General features: G+C 33.4%; 1 protein-coding gene and 1 long non-coding RNA gene across 10 annotated transcripts in view; both read left to right on the forward strand.

The window, feature by feature from the left end:
* LOC143199456 (uncharacterized) overlaps nt 1-6,887 on the forward strand; it is a 63,170-nt gene extending 56,283 nt beyond the window's left edge. Inside the window, exons 2-3 of the long non-coding RNA XR_013006426.1 lie at nt 6,117-6,165; nt 6,750-6,887. This is a non-coding gene — a long non-coding RNA (uncharacterized LOC143199456). The remainder of the gene's footprint in view (nt 1-6,116; nt 6,166-6,749) is intronic.
* Camta (Calmodulin-binding transcription activator) overlaps nt 1-15,890 on the forward strand; it is a 463,871-nt gene that overhangs the window by 259,756 nt on the left and 188,225 nt on the right. The window lies entirely within an intron of this gene.

Raw genomic sequence — 15,890 nt, forward strand, 5'->3', positions numbered from 1 at the left:
TAGCATTATTTGATCTTGTCACTGAACGAAACAAGAAACCCTGACGCTTTCCATGTTCTAAACTGTACAGCGGCTCATTAACAGTACAGCGTTCGACGACGCCCATGGAATAGACTTAGCCTAATTTTCTTTAATAAGTTTTTGTTATTATCTCGACCGTTACGCTTATGATCCTGCTAAGACGCAGTAAAAGTTAATTAAGGCCGTTTTACTCTGCTAACAGTTGACTGCTTAATAAGGGATGGAGGCAAGTACTATTATTATTTCGATTTAGAGTCGAGATCGACGGGCTATAAACGTCAGTTTCTCCTTGCATAACGTTATATTTAGGTTATATATTTTTATTAGCTTCTTCGGCTCCGAACATGCTGAATATGGCGAGGTGTAAGTAACCCTCATATCTGTAATCCAACTGCACGCATCATTTCTTCGTTAGCCAATCAAATATCTCCACTTTCCCTGAATGGATATCCAATTTTACTAAGTATAAGTTCATTCTAATATTTCAAACACTAAAATATCACGATTAGCTCTGTATTTTTTTTGTATTTGCGATGTATGCATGCGAACTGTCATTTTGTCCGTGTTTCACGTGTTTTTATTTGTGAGGGTAATAGTTGGATGGCATTTTTTACGTTAATTTTATGTTTACATTTTCTCTCAATTAGCTAGAAGGCTGAAATATTAATAATGCATATACCATTTCACCATATCAAATCCAGGAAATCACCAGGCTAGGATTTAATAACAGGAGAATTACTGCAAACATTATTAAAAAAGGGAAATATAACTCTTACAAACTTGATCAATACAGCATTTAGATTAAAATATGTCCCAGGCATTTGGAAGATGGCGGAGATTATAATGATCCCAAAACCTGGGAAGTCACCAAACGAAATAAAATCCTATAGACCTATATCACTGCTGCCAGTAATATCTCAGGTTTTTGAATAACTCCTGTTGAAAATAATAAAACCGATCATAGAGACAAGAAAACCTAATACCAATAAACCAGTTTGGGTTTATTAACAAGCATTCAACAATTAACCAGGTCCACAAGAATAACATATGTTATTGAAAAAACCTACAAAAGTAAAGAAGTATGCTCAGCTATATTCTTAGATGTAGCACAAGCCTTCGATAAGGTTTGGCATGAAGGACCTGTTCATAAACTACAGAAAATGTTACCAAAACAACACACCGAACTATTAAAATCATACATTACAACCAGAATGTTTAGAGTCAAACAAGAAGAAGCTTACTCTACAATAAAATAAGCTAAAGCAGGTGTACCACAAGAAAGTATACTGGGGCCAATGTTTTATCTACTTTACATTCGTGATATACCTTAAATGGAGAATATTACGATGGCTATATTTGCTGATGATATTACGATCATAGCTGTGGAAGACAATATTAAAGAAGCCACACGAAAATTACAACAGGCAAGTGACAAATAAATAATTCGACACAAGCATGGAAAATAAGAATTAACGAAAGTAAATCTGTACATGTGCAGTTCACCTATAAACAGACCGTACAATCACCAATAACATTAAATAATACAATCATTCCACATTGCAACAACGCTAAATATCTCAGAATGAATCTTGATGCAAAACTTCGCTGGAAGGAACATATAAGGAAGAAAAGAAAAGAACTGGAATTGAAATATAAGAAAATGTACTGGCTAATTGGAAGAAAATTACAATTACCAGTACATAATAAATTGCCATTATGTAAGCAAATACTGAAACCTATATGGACATACGGAGTTCAGTTATGGGGATGTTCTGCAAAGAGTAACATAAACAAAATACAAATTTTTCAGAACAAAGTCGTGAGAGGCATTGTCAACGCACCCAAATACTGTAGGACTGATACACCATCGAGACCTTCAGATACCCACAGTTAGTCAAGAAATCAAGAGAATTGCAAGGAGCATGAGGAAAGACTCTATTCTCATGATAATATTGAAGTATTGCATCTTTTGGATACCACTAGAATTTTGGATACAATCCACAGTTAATCAAGAAATCAAGAGAATTGCAAGGAGCGAGGAAAGACTCTATTCTCATGATAATATTGAAGTATTGCATCTTTTGGATACCACTAGAATTTTGGATACAATCCACAGTTAGTCAAGAAATCAAGAGAATTGCAAGGAGCATGAGGAAAGACTCTATTCTCATGATAATATTGAAGTATTGCATCTTTTGGATACCACTAGAATTTTGGATACAATCCACAGTTAATCAAGAAATCAAGAGAATTGCAAGGAGCGAGGAAAGACTCTATTCTCATGATAATATTGAGATAGGGCCGATGGGTCCTCCTAGTTTTATACCTAGATTTAAGTTATCATAAAGACAAATTGTAGGTTAGTCGGAAACGACTAGTAACAATGTAATAATTAAATAATAATAAAAATAATTTCACCATACCATGTCATAAAGGGTCATTCTCCAACATACATATCACATATATAGAACATATCGAATCTGTAACAATATTTAGTACTCATAATACTGCAAAAAATTCTCCAGAATATTTTCATGCCTTCTAACATTATATTTGATGCCCGTGAATGGAAATACGAGTGTACCGGAAAGTCATTACCTGTTTTTCTAACATACGTCGCTAGGTTAAGTATGCAATGTTATGATTTGACCTATATTTCACTTTATTACTATGTTAAACTTTAACACTATGTTAAAATTGGTTCTAAGTTACGCTCGGAATCCCCGTGTGAGATCGCTTACGCATGCGCCGTATGATAGTTACGGCGGGAAATTTAAAAATGTTTAGCAGCAAACTACTCCAGCAGCAAAAATTAACCTTATTCAGTATCTGCATTAATGTTCATCTAGAAGGCAAGCAGAATATCTTCGATAACAGTTTATATCCTCTGCCACTGCATATCAATAAGGATAAAGCCATTAGTTTTTTGTCCAACCTGAAACCAAACTGATGGCACAGGCTGAGTTGTCTGTAAATGAACATATATATTTCAAGTTAGAACCTCAATTATCTAATAATAAAGATAAGTTTCTTATTATATACTGACTTCTGTGTCTTGTTGGGGTAGAAGAATCTCTTATATATCTATCAGCCCCAAAAAACTTATGTGATTGTAATATTGCCATTGGAGGCATATTGTCCTTGTCTTGTAGTAAAGGTAAAAAATCTCAATAAATATTGCTTAATTATTTCAATGCAAGAAATCATTATTATTGAACAAAATACTTACTATTTAAATTACTAGTAAGAATTACATCTTGTTTCAGCCATGGCTTTCCACATTTTGGTCTATAGTCTTCATCTTTAAAATGATTACAAACTTTCCTGGACCTACATAGGAGATCATAAGAGATCCCCTTAAGGTTTTCTTTTTATTACTCTAATAAATTAAAATACACAGAATAATCTAAAGTAATCGTCAAATATATATAAAAACACATACCGAAAGACTTGACGTAAATAAACAATACAAATTATATCACCTAAAAATGGCCGTTAACTGCTTAAGTTAGAATTATTAATACCGAGGCCGAATGAGAGAAAAACACATATATAGCTGCTGCATTTTTCATTTCATTTGGCCGCTTAACGGGGATTCCGAATAGCTTAAACGTTGGACCCGATTTTTCCATATAAATTTCACTTCTATATTTCTTTATTCTATGGCTATCTATTTCGTGTTTTGCGAAAGTAACCGTTCATATATTTCTTCTTTGAAAGTGTCAAGTTTTGTCTCTTAAAACGTGCATTGCGGGTTTCTTATTTAATCAAATTAAAACAGCCGCGGAAAATCATTGTTTGAAAGAGAAACCTACGATGAGCTTACTCTAACCTTAAAAACATATACATGTCTCCAATCCAAAGCAAAGGAGATGCGAGACCGCAAGAGTTATTGGATGAAGACCCAGCCCAAACCTGAAAACATTCGGCAGAAGCAATAAATGTGCCCCAAGAAATGATTGGCGACCGATTTCAAGCAATGGAGAAAGTCCAAAAGGTGAGAAGATGGGTGCCGCATCAATTGAATGACAGGCAAATGGAAAATCGAAAAATCTTCTGTGAAATGCTGCTTCAGAGGTATGATCGGAAGTCAGTTCTGCATCGAACAGTGACGGGTAATGAATAGTAGATTTATTTTTAAACCCTTAAGCGCAAAAAATCATGATTATCACCTGGCCGATCTATGTTACGCCAAAGCCATATCGTTTTGGTCGCAAGACAATGCTCTGTGCTTGGTGCGATCATAGCAGCGTGACATATTACGTACTGTCGAAACCTGGTGAAGTTATTAGTGATCGCTATTGACAAGTAATGATCAATTTGAACACACAACATTTTTACATTACGATAACTCACCGTCTCATATAGTAAAACCAGTCAAGGAACAGTTGAAAGCACTTGGTAAAGATGGTACATATTATCGCACCCGCAGTACTCTCCAGACCTTGCCCTATCCGAACAAATCCGAATCAAATAACTTTTTGTATCAATGGAACACCCAACAAGTTAGAAAATGGTTCGATGAATGGTTTTGCTCATCCTACTACTATTCTAGTCTAGTTTAAGTCCTACTATTTCAGTATCCTACTCGAAGGAGTCCAAGAAAATAATTAAACAATAGCACACTGGAATTTTTCATTAACGCCAATTAAGTAGTACATATTTTATCAAAAAGTATTATTTCAGTATACCAAAATAGCGTTTCTGAAAAATATATGACAAAAAATACCCACAAAATTCGCCTAAAATAGATAAAAAAAAGTCAACAAGCCCAACAAGTTGTAACTATAACACAGTTAATCCTATTTCTTGACAATTCCATATAATTTAAAACTACGGAATAATTGTAGAGCGATTAATAAACTTTGGTGACTCTATTAAGCGTGACAGCTTCGTGCTATGCTTTTCGTGCAGTTTTTTTTTCAGTAGAAATCCTAAAAACTCAACAGGTTTATAAATTTACCAACTGAAGCTTTCATGCGTCTGTTAGAACGAGAACTGTTCGACGAGACTTGGAATATATTTCTTTTAGATCCATTGATCTAATTCAGTTTGCATGTTGAACGAAATATCATTCAAACTGAATTTGATGATATATATTAAATGTCTTTGGATGATTTATTGAACAAAAACTTAAATTAGACTGTAGGGACATGAATATTGAATTATCTAGAATTTAATATGTTGTGAAATATTGCTCTATATATATATATATATATATATATATATATATATATATATATTTATATATATATATGGATGTATGTATATATGAGAATAAGTTCTCAACCTGATAATGAACGGCTGCAAGTTTCAGTAAGGAAATGATTGATTGATTGATAGTGGTAGTAAGATTCCGAAAATATTTATCTACAGCCCTTTCGAGTCTGAGATTGTTAAATCAGAGTAATTGAGAAGCTCACTAGGCAAATTGTACTCATAATCCTATGGTCAACTACCGCTGTGTATAGGTGCGTTGTCCTGGTGAAAAATATGTTTTTCTTCTTAAATCTAGAGGTTTTTTCCGGCGAATTTTGCATCCAGCTGGTCAAGGAGTTCGGATAAAAATTTCCTTAAGGATTAGCTCATCTGAAATGACGATTTTTACCAAAATTTTATCAATTTTAATGAAAAAGATGTCAAACTACTCTAGAGAACAAGTTGACACCTTGCTGTTGTAAAAGTTATAAGTAGGTCACCCATTTGTTATCCTTGTACAGTTATATGTAGGCTTCGCACATTTTATCTACAGTATACATATCCACTTTATGGCTGCTAGATTTCTTAAAAAAAATCAAACACTTTTTTACTTTATGTTAATTTTATTTGATTGGCATCAGTTCAACTATTACAAATATATATACTCCCTCAAATACGAAAGACGTCAAATACATTTTAGTTGTTTCTATTTTCTTAGTCAAGATGCAAAATATAAAAATATGTCTTTATGTTTGTGATTTTTTGGGCCACAAATATTTGCAGATGCACATCCGGGACAAAGAAAACAAAAAACTATCGATTTTTATATATTTAATTTATTTTTTTTGTAACTACGATACGTAAATATATTTATAACGATATTCTTTTATTTTCAGGTAAGTTCGACAAATGCATCCTAACTAACCACAATCAGTTTACGTTTTTGTAAGTATAATATTTTTTCTAATATTAAAAACATATACACTCATATCAAAAATGAATACTATATAATATATACTGCCTCGTTGTTGCCTTGAACAATGTTACAGTTCAAGGTCTTGCAGTGACTGATATTTATAGCCAAACATTCATCATACTTTTTTCTAACAATTTTAAAGGAAAAATGCATATCTCTACGTCATTTGTTGTGTTGCTTTTAATGGGTCTTTGTTTATACAGCAGACGTACTGATTAAAGTATGCCCGTTCCCAGTTCCTTTTTAAATGTAAAAATGATGTAATATATTTCGAATGGAAACATATATACATGCTGGTGTTTCTGCCATGCAGTGAAACTAAAATGTTTGCATAAAAAAACAATAATTTTGATTTATTTTTATCAGTATTTTAATTTGTTATAATTTGTATTCTTTCAGTATCTCAATAAATGATGTAATATATTAAGTTGTACGAATAAGCCTCTTTCGTTGGACAAAGAAAGCGCTTAACGTTATTACTACTTTATTAGATCATAGCAAATAGTATTTTTACAGTTAATTTCTCTCATTATTTTTTGGTTATTGTATACAGCTGACCTACCGAGCTCAAGAAACACTACTGTTGCAACATATGCTGATGATACAGCGGTTTTATCATCACATGAGGATCCAATATCAACCACAAGAAACCTCCAACTTTATCTTAACAAAGTCGAATTGTTGTTGAAAACGTGGCGTATCAAAGCAAATGACACAAAATCTACCCATGTGACATTCACCCTTTGTAGGAGAACATGTCCCTCAGTAAAATTATCTATGAACAATCTAAAAACAATTATCTATGAACTTCCGCAAGCAGACAACGTTAAATATCGAGGAATGAATTTTGACCGACGTTTAACATGGAAAAAAAAACATATAGTGGCAAAATGCAAACAGCTTGAGCTTAAACTAAACCAAATATATTAGCTGATAGTCTGATTGACTAGTCAATACTTAGGCCCATTTGGACCTACGGTATTCAACTGTGGGGTACAACCAGCAAATATTTACGAGGCTCCATATTATGTCTCCAACAAAATAATTCAGCGCGATATCCTCTTAGAACCCATAACGAGTGTGATTCGAAGTATTAGTGCGAAGTATTCTGAAAGACTATTAGTGCATCCCAATGCAGTCGCCAAACAGTTAAAAGTTCAAACGCAAACTACCATTCGAACTGATTAATAGACACATAGAGTGAGATTTAATAATCTCTAGAAGAAGTTAGAACAGTCTTTAGAATAAGTTAGGATAGACTTTAGAATATGTTAGAATAGTATCTACGGACAGATTGTTGAAGTTCTAAGAGATTAATAAAAAATTGTTTGGTTAACTTCCTTTGCAATTATTTGTCATAGTATATATCTATATGTGGGGGGGGGGTTAAGAATTTAAGTTAATAATATTATTTTATTCATCTATAGATCTCAGATGGAGAGGGTTTAAATATATTGTCTATTGTTGTAAGTTATGCTGTTGATGCCTTTTGAGATTTCGTGTTGCTATCCATATTGTATATTCTGTCTTAGCTACTGTTGGCTTCTGCTGTGCACTTTTTAGTAAATATATATTGTAGGCTTTTTATCTGTATTACTTTAACTAATTCTCTACTATATTCATTTTTATGCTATCGATTTTGAACCTCTTCTCTGACAATCCGTCAGTTACTAACGTATTTAAAAAAGCCATGGAAAGCCATGTAATGTTCGGTTACTTGTGGTTACTATGTTCGGTAACTATGTTCAGGGGGATAATACGTTATATTTAAGCAAAAGAGGTTATTGGTCCATGGACTGCTTCGATAATTATGTGTTATATCGGTTAAATGATCTTTTTCCTTTTTCCTTCCCTTCAAAATGCACTTTACAAGTTTCTTTGCAAAAACCTTCCACACTTACTTACTTGTACACAAATTATACTTTTGAAGCCTTTATACACATTATAATACCACAAATTCGATAAAAAAATAATGGATATTAATGAAAAACTTAATTATATAGATAACAATCATTTATTAAAGAAAATCCACAGTTCTTTTATATCGCATTCTGTTCTACAAACTATTTTTATTCTTGCAATGGCAATTAATCAGCTACATTCGCGACTATTTATAATTCTGGATCTAAAATTAGCCGCGTATCAAGTATCAGTTGCAATTTGCAACGTTGTTTATTTTTTAGTGTTCACGCACGAAACGCAAGATGATGATTTTTCTTACAACAAAATGAGCCGGATATTAGCATAAAACTTCGTTCGTTTTTTTTTCAACGACACGTTCTGGTATTTATAGCAGGATATTTATCATGTGTTCTCTTGTTTTTTTTGTATGAAAATGGTAATATGGTGCAATTCTACATTCCTCTATTGCTAACTAAATGTTAGATGACGTAAAAATCTTGCTTCAGTAGCGAGGACAGTTATGACAACACAACGACACATATAAATAAGGACATATATAAAAAAGGGAGGAATTGTGACTAATTTTTTGAGAAAAAATTATGAATAAAACTCGGTTTATAACTGTGAAATGAATGCATGAAGGATGTATACGAGGTGTGGGTAGTAAATAACAGAACTGATACTACTACAGAAAAGCAAACCTAAGCAATCGACAGTAGCAAGGAACCTTCTATCTTAAGCACAGTATCTCTTTATTTTGAAAACAAATGTATATAGTCATACAGAAAAGTGTTAAGTGTAATATTGAAGCAACCAATTGAAAGAACTTCGAAAGTTGGTGGAAATATCTAGATCATCAAAGGTTGACCGGATGACCGGATGATAATATCGAAAAAATCGATAATCTCAATAGTCCATGAGCTTCAAATTTCCAGCCAAGTATATGAGCTCATTGTTACACCATCCTTTCTTTGGCAGATCTTGCACCATGGGACTTTTAACTGCTTTCTGAGATGAAATCTGAATTTAGAATAACAAAATTTAGGTGTGTCGAATCTGCGATAGTCACAAGAGCCCTCAAAAAGAATTGACAGAAAAAGTAATGTTTCTCCATCATTGGCAATTTTGAAGTCCTTGTCAAAGAATGACCACATATGTTTTAAGATAATATATTGCAAACCTTATTGGACGAAAAATCTGATCGAAACCTCAAATAACTTTCAGACAGCTTAGTAGTTGATAATTCATATGTTTACATGTAATGGAAAAGATCCAAAGGACTATGACAACACCAAGCGCAAAAGGTTATGGATTAGTCTAGACGAGTTTTGCACATCAACACTGAAGCCGAATATTTGTGGTCATAAAACCTTATTGTATATACGGTGACGTATATTATAAGCTACTAAACCGAATGAAAATGCTACTCCAGATACCACTGACATCAATAAACGCTGCCTAATATTATCCTTTCCGCGACGCCAGAAAGATGGAAAGAAGTTGTAAAAATAATTTCTATTCCTGTTCCTATTTTTCTCAATATCACAACACCCACAATTTGTTTTTGAATATGATAAAAATTAAATTGATCCTACAACAGAATTCAATTGAGATACGCGTAAACTAAATTAGTTCTCATTACTCGAACTTCCCCTACCCCCATGTTTTAGGTGTTGACATAACTACGAATAATAATATTATATACAATATGATATATATTTATAACGGGTCATCAATTGATTGTTATAATACATAACGCTCATTTGTTTCGGTACACATAAACTAGAGTAGTTAGTAAACGTAGTAAACCAGAGCTATAGTTCTCGTTACCCCGCATTCCCCTACGTTTATTTGTTAGACATAACTGATTGTCATGATGCGTAATGTGAATTTGTTTGGATACAGATACACTAGAGTAGTTAGTAACCATTACTACGTAGTAGTTTAGTAACTAGAGCTAGAGTTCTCGTTACGCCGCCTTCCCCTAGATTTATTTGTTGGACATAACTGATTGTCATGATGCGTAAGGTGAATTTGTTTGGTTACACATACACTACAGTAGTTAGTAAACGTTACTACGTACTAGTTTAATAACTAGAGCTAGAGTTCTCGTTACCCGGCCTTCCCCTACAATTAACTGTTGGACACCGTATATAATCTAGTTTATTTTTATGACTTTTCATCAACTGATTGTGATGAATAATTAAAACGAAGCGAACGGCATCATCGGAATTCGATTGGCGGCGCCGGGCCCCCGAACGACTGCCGACGTCCCTCATAAAAAGCTGGTGTTTATGAGCGCAAAAAGACCGTATCTTAAACGCGGAGGCAGCCTGGGAAAAAACGGCATGATATACGGACATAAAACATGTATGCGGAGACATCAGATGGATTCCGATATCAACCGGTTGAATTATTGACGAGCCGTGGAGGAACAGCTGGCGCCCGTCGCGGGGGTGCCGTAAGGACGGGGTCTCTCCAGGACCGTTCCCGGAGACATATACCGGGAAAATGAGTATTTATGATGATGCCGAGAGCGTGGACTGGTAAGAGATCCAGGCGTTTCTTGTCTTTCTAGGTCTGATGTTAGGCAAATATTCATCTTGAATGTGTTCTTCATTTTCTAAATAACACGTTCTGTATTATATGATAATATAACGAATAACGAACAATTACTTCTTCATTCGAGTGAAATCTCTTGGCTTGAAGTATATTATTAGGATCTGCTAATCAGTAATCATAGGGGACTGGATCTGGAAAATACCTTAAGATTACATATAGTATATACAGTATATACATATACAGTGAATTTTTATGGCATTTGTTGATGTATTGTCAAAATGCGTAATGCTAATTTGTTTGAGTATACATAAACTAGAGTAGTTAGTAAACATAGTAAACTATAGCTAGAGTTCTCGTTACCCCGCCTTCCACTACATTTATTTGTTGGACATAACTATCTAATAAATATGGATAATCTCATATTCAATATTACATATACATAGATTCACTTCATATGTGACTTCAAACTGATTTTTATTTAGTTATTACAACGATTATTATGCACATATTTTATTATAAAACCTTTTTTGTGTGTTAAAAGTTTAAGTTTCATTATTTTTTTACTTTTTTAGTGAGTTCCTTTTTTATTTTTTGAAGTCGGTTCAATTTTTTTTTGTAAAAATATTTAATTTTTCTCATTTTAGTGTTAAATATTTACTCAATAAATTACGAAGTTATTTTGTGTATTACAATGGATAGCCCAAGTAAAAATGAGGAAAAATAGGAATAAAGGAACAATGATTGAAAACAAGGAATGTTTCAGACCCTAGGACCCGCTAAAAATGTCCCAACCAAATTAGAAAAAAAAAGTTGCTGCCCTGTTGGGAATGAAACCTACAATCTCCGCGTGTGAACTTAAAATTTTAACTATTACACCGTAGAAACTACACTGTAATTTCTACGATTTCTCATATCATATGTTTAGTGCTTAAAAAGCAAACTGAATGGCTCTTACACTGATCTACGTCCGATTTTTCGTCACATCTGTTCAGCAATAAGATTATACACACACATCTGATTATTTTAGATATAAATATGTGAAAACGTTGTATGTGCCTTGTAAAATTTAGGTTTTCCTCGATTAAGATTTTTGAATAAATTTCAAACACTAATTCATGGTATACGTGTCGTTTTGATTGACAAATGTTTGTGACTTCTCTAGTAAAACTATAGAACTGCAAATGAATAATCTTTGAAAATGATTCAAAACAATTTTTTAATGGATTTTATCGAGTTACGTAGTTTTATTTCATTTAGATTATCTTTAGATTGACTGACCACTGTGAGTTTATGGTTATGGCTGAACATGGTTTGGGGAGATACTTCATTGTTAATACTATTGACACAACATCATTACGTAAAACTGTACCGGTTTGTCGGAAGATACTCCAAACTTTATCTAAGATCAGATAGATTGATTTATCAGGATTATTTTTGATATATCAGTTATAAAGCCTATTTGGGGTTAAGGTGCGAATATAGAGATGCATTAGAACGTCAAACGGATTAATAAACCAAAACTGCCAAAACGAAGTTCTTCTTATGCTACGTAATAAATGAAAAGCTGTTGAAAAACTCGAAAATATATGGATCCTTGAAGTTCTAAGCAAAGTACTAAACAAAGAGCAGGAAATCAGAAGATTGGAGCGAACCAAACTACACGAACTAATATAACGTATAAGTGTTTCTCTTAAAATTAGCCTAAGTTTAATATATAATAATACTTTAATTGTAATTTGGGAAATACTCATTGATGTATGTATATTATGTAATACGGCCCAGACTATCTGACCATCTTTTTTTTTTACTATCCGAATGATGAACCAGGTCTGTTTTTATCTTAAAAGTCTCGATTTGTATCACCATTGAACCCGTCGCTTCTTCTTTTCGTTAAATAAAATTCAGGTAAATTATATTTAATTTTTTATTTTCTAATATATATATATATATATATATATATATATATATATATATATATATATATATATAAATTGATGGATGAGTTCAGATATACTGTTAAAGTGAATGTTTAAATGTCTAAAAAGCTAATATATAGGAAACATAAATGAACGAGAATGGAGACAATTGATAGTACAGTAAATATTGAGACCCAAGCAATCATTCAATATATAGAAGATTTAAAAATAATATTGGACAATATGAACAAATGACACGGCCAAAGGAAAATGTTTGTAAACAAGAAATGAAATGTATTTGAAAGTTATTTACCAGGTACAAACTTGAATTTTATTGAGGTAACTTTAATTTAATTACAATTATATTAATCAAATATATTAATTTGAGAAATAATGATACAAGAAGCGAACTTCACCTGGTTGTGGTTTGTGTATTGGTGCAAGTACAATAGAACAATAAGAAAATGCACAGAAATGTAATTCAATGAATGATAATGTCGACTTACCATCTCTTCGATCAATCATAATATATTTCCAACTAATGCCGAAATAATATATAACGTCATCTCTCCCTGATAGTAATTTTTATTTATCCCGAACCCAAACAATGCGATTGTTACGGTATCATCTCCGTACAACAGGCCGTACTCCGTCTTCGAATAAATCCGTTTGCGGTTGTCTCGTTAAATAACGAAACGCCACGAACAATTCGCCATGGTAGTCCCCCGCGCCTAATCTCGCGCAGCTAAAAGGCTCCCGAATTGATTTATATCTTATTAAAAGTTTATTTATTATACTTAAACCGTCGGGTATTGTCGGCAAGAGTTGGCAACGCGTCCCCCACGGATTAAGTCGACTCCGGAGAAATGTATTTACAAATAAGCTTAATTAACTTTTCGTAGTGGCGGGGGGAGAATGGTTTTGCGGCGGGTGAGGCGAAGGGGAGCTGTGGGGGAGGAGGGTGAAGTTGTAGACCGAGGCCCACCAGTAAATTTTGTGCTATTAACCACTATCAGACGTATAAGCCCCATGAACTTAAATAAGGTCCTTGGATTCATTTTAGTTGTGTTTTTTTGTTGTTGTAGGGCCAATTTTAACCCAGGACGTAAAATAAAAATTATATTTAAATATAACAATTTCACATCTTAGATAAATAATGCAGAGATGTCGGGTGACAGTTCTGAGAACCAAATGAAGACATACCTGAGCAACCAATCTTAAATAACAAGGATTAAACTAAAATTACACGTGAAATATAACAAGGATCGGTCATTATCACGATAGATATTTGTAGTATCAAATAATAATGAAACATAATGATACTGACAGTTAGTATTACTGGTAATTAATTATGTTGACGGATCATTATACTGATAAATAATAGTACCGATAAAAGATGGGCCGACATGTATCGGTACTGATAACACTGTGAGACAAATTCTTTAGACATAAATAAGATAACTTATTGCCATGGTAAAACATTCTTTATTGATATGGTTGTCTAGTTGTCCAACACGTCACGTTCCTCAGTAATAGTGTGAATACTGTTTACACTTAAAAGTATTACTCCACCATGGTAGCCGATATCCTTCCAGACCTTTTGCATATTCAGTGGTTTTAAAAGAAACTTACAAAAACATGAAACTTGTTTTAGTTTAGAAATACAAAGAATGCAATTGAAATGTTGTACTAAATCGCTGGGACTACAGGGAGGTACCACAAAATAGTCTTATTTTCTCTGTTTGTGGGACAGTAAACACCAATAATCACTATGAAGTTAAAGAGTGGCCAAAAATAACTGACTTTGTGGCAAATTAAAAATTAAACAGGAACCTCTTATTCCACAAGGAAGTGTGATTATTCCACCATTACACATAAAATTTCATTTAATGCCATCAAGAGTCAGTAGAAACCACTTTCGGTAGCGTTTATGTATGCTTCAAATTATTTATAAATCCTAACTACACATCAGTTACCTAAAGAAAATTTTATGCATAAGTAAATAAATAAATAAAGAAGTAGAAAATAATAAACAGAATAAATAGAACGGAATGAAATTAGAAAGAGAAAACTGGAATACTCTGTAAGCAAACTCACAGTTTGATAAATTAAATAAAAAAACTAAAATCAACAGAATAAAAAAATAGTGACTCTGTACATAGCGTCTTCACAAATGAACTGTTATGAAGTTCTAACATCCCGTGGATATATTAAGATATTACATCTGGCAAATATAGCCCGAGGAAATAAGACCATACATGAAAGGTTGGCAGATCCCATAAAAAATTAGACGACAACATCGTCTTTCAATTTCTCATCGCTTTTTAAAATTTTATTAAAAAAAAGAAAGCAAGAAGAATTTTTCGACGTTTTGCAGATTCCTTAAGCTTTCTAATAACCAGTTATGGGAGTTCCAAATTTATTCGAACCACGTGTGTTTTTATGTTCATTTTATATAAAACAATTTTTAAAATAGTATGTGCAGTAAATAGTATGTACGATATTCAAAGCTTTATCCTACATTACAACAGAACCCTTCAAAGAATTGCCAATCCTTACCGATTCCCGAAATGCCCTCGGACAGAAATTCAACCTTCCCCTGGTCACTGCCAGTCAAGGCTACACGACAAGTTTACTGTGGATCCCTTCTCACGTTGGCATACCGGCTAAATCGGCGACCTCCTATTCGTTCTAATCCCATTCGTTTTATGTTTCAAGAACGAGGTTCAACATCGTCGGGCCCAGGAGGCCAACCTCAACAGACTCTTTGAAATTAAAGCTGATTTTTTCTCCTCTCTTCACATTTCTTCTCGTCGTCACCATGTCGTAGCTCTAGATCGAGTGAGATTGGATCACCGTCATCTCTCGCACGGCCACTTGATGACTTCGAGCCCGTCTGATCACTGTGAGTTTGGTCACCGTGCCCTTATTTCAGTCTACCACATGCTGAACAACTGTCCACGGTTCACCCGGATTAGAGCTATGTATGGGCTTCAAAACTTTAGAAATTCCTTAACAGGAGAAAGTACAGGCAGAGTCCTCGGATCTCTATGAGATATCGATTTTCTTCATAGAGTCTAGCCTACGCTAAGATAAGTATCGCTGACCAAATATCCATTATCACTTCGGTATACCTGCTGGTGTATACTGTCTGGATAGAGTCTCTACTTCATTATGATTGTGTTTGTAGTGTTGTATTTGTGTCCGTTTTTGAGTTGTATTACACTATTTATACTTTTAACCCCCTGTTTGTGTTATTAATTTAATTTAATTTATTAATTTATTATTATATATATATATATATATATATATAT

This window comes from Rhynchophorus ferrugineus, unplaced genomic scaffold (assembly GCF_030347505.1).
Source record: "Rhynchophorus ferrugineus isolate W39M unplaced genomic scaffold, kcgeb_rfMv2 rfM7, whole genome shotgun sequence".
In the NCBI taxonomy this organism is placed as follows: Eukaryota; Metazoa; Arthropoda; class Insecta; order Coleoptera; family Curculionidae; genus Rhynchophorus; species Rhynchophorus ferrugineus.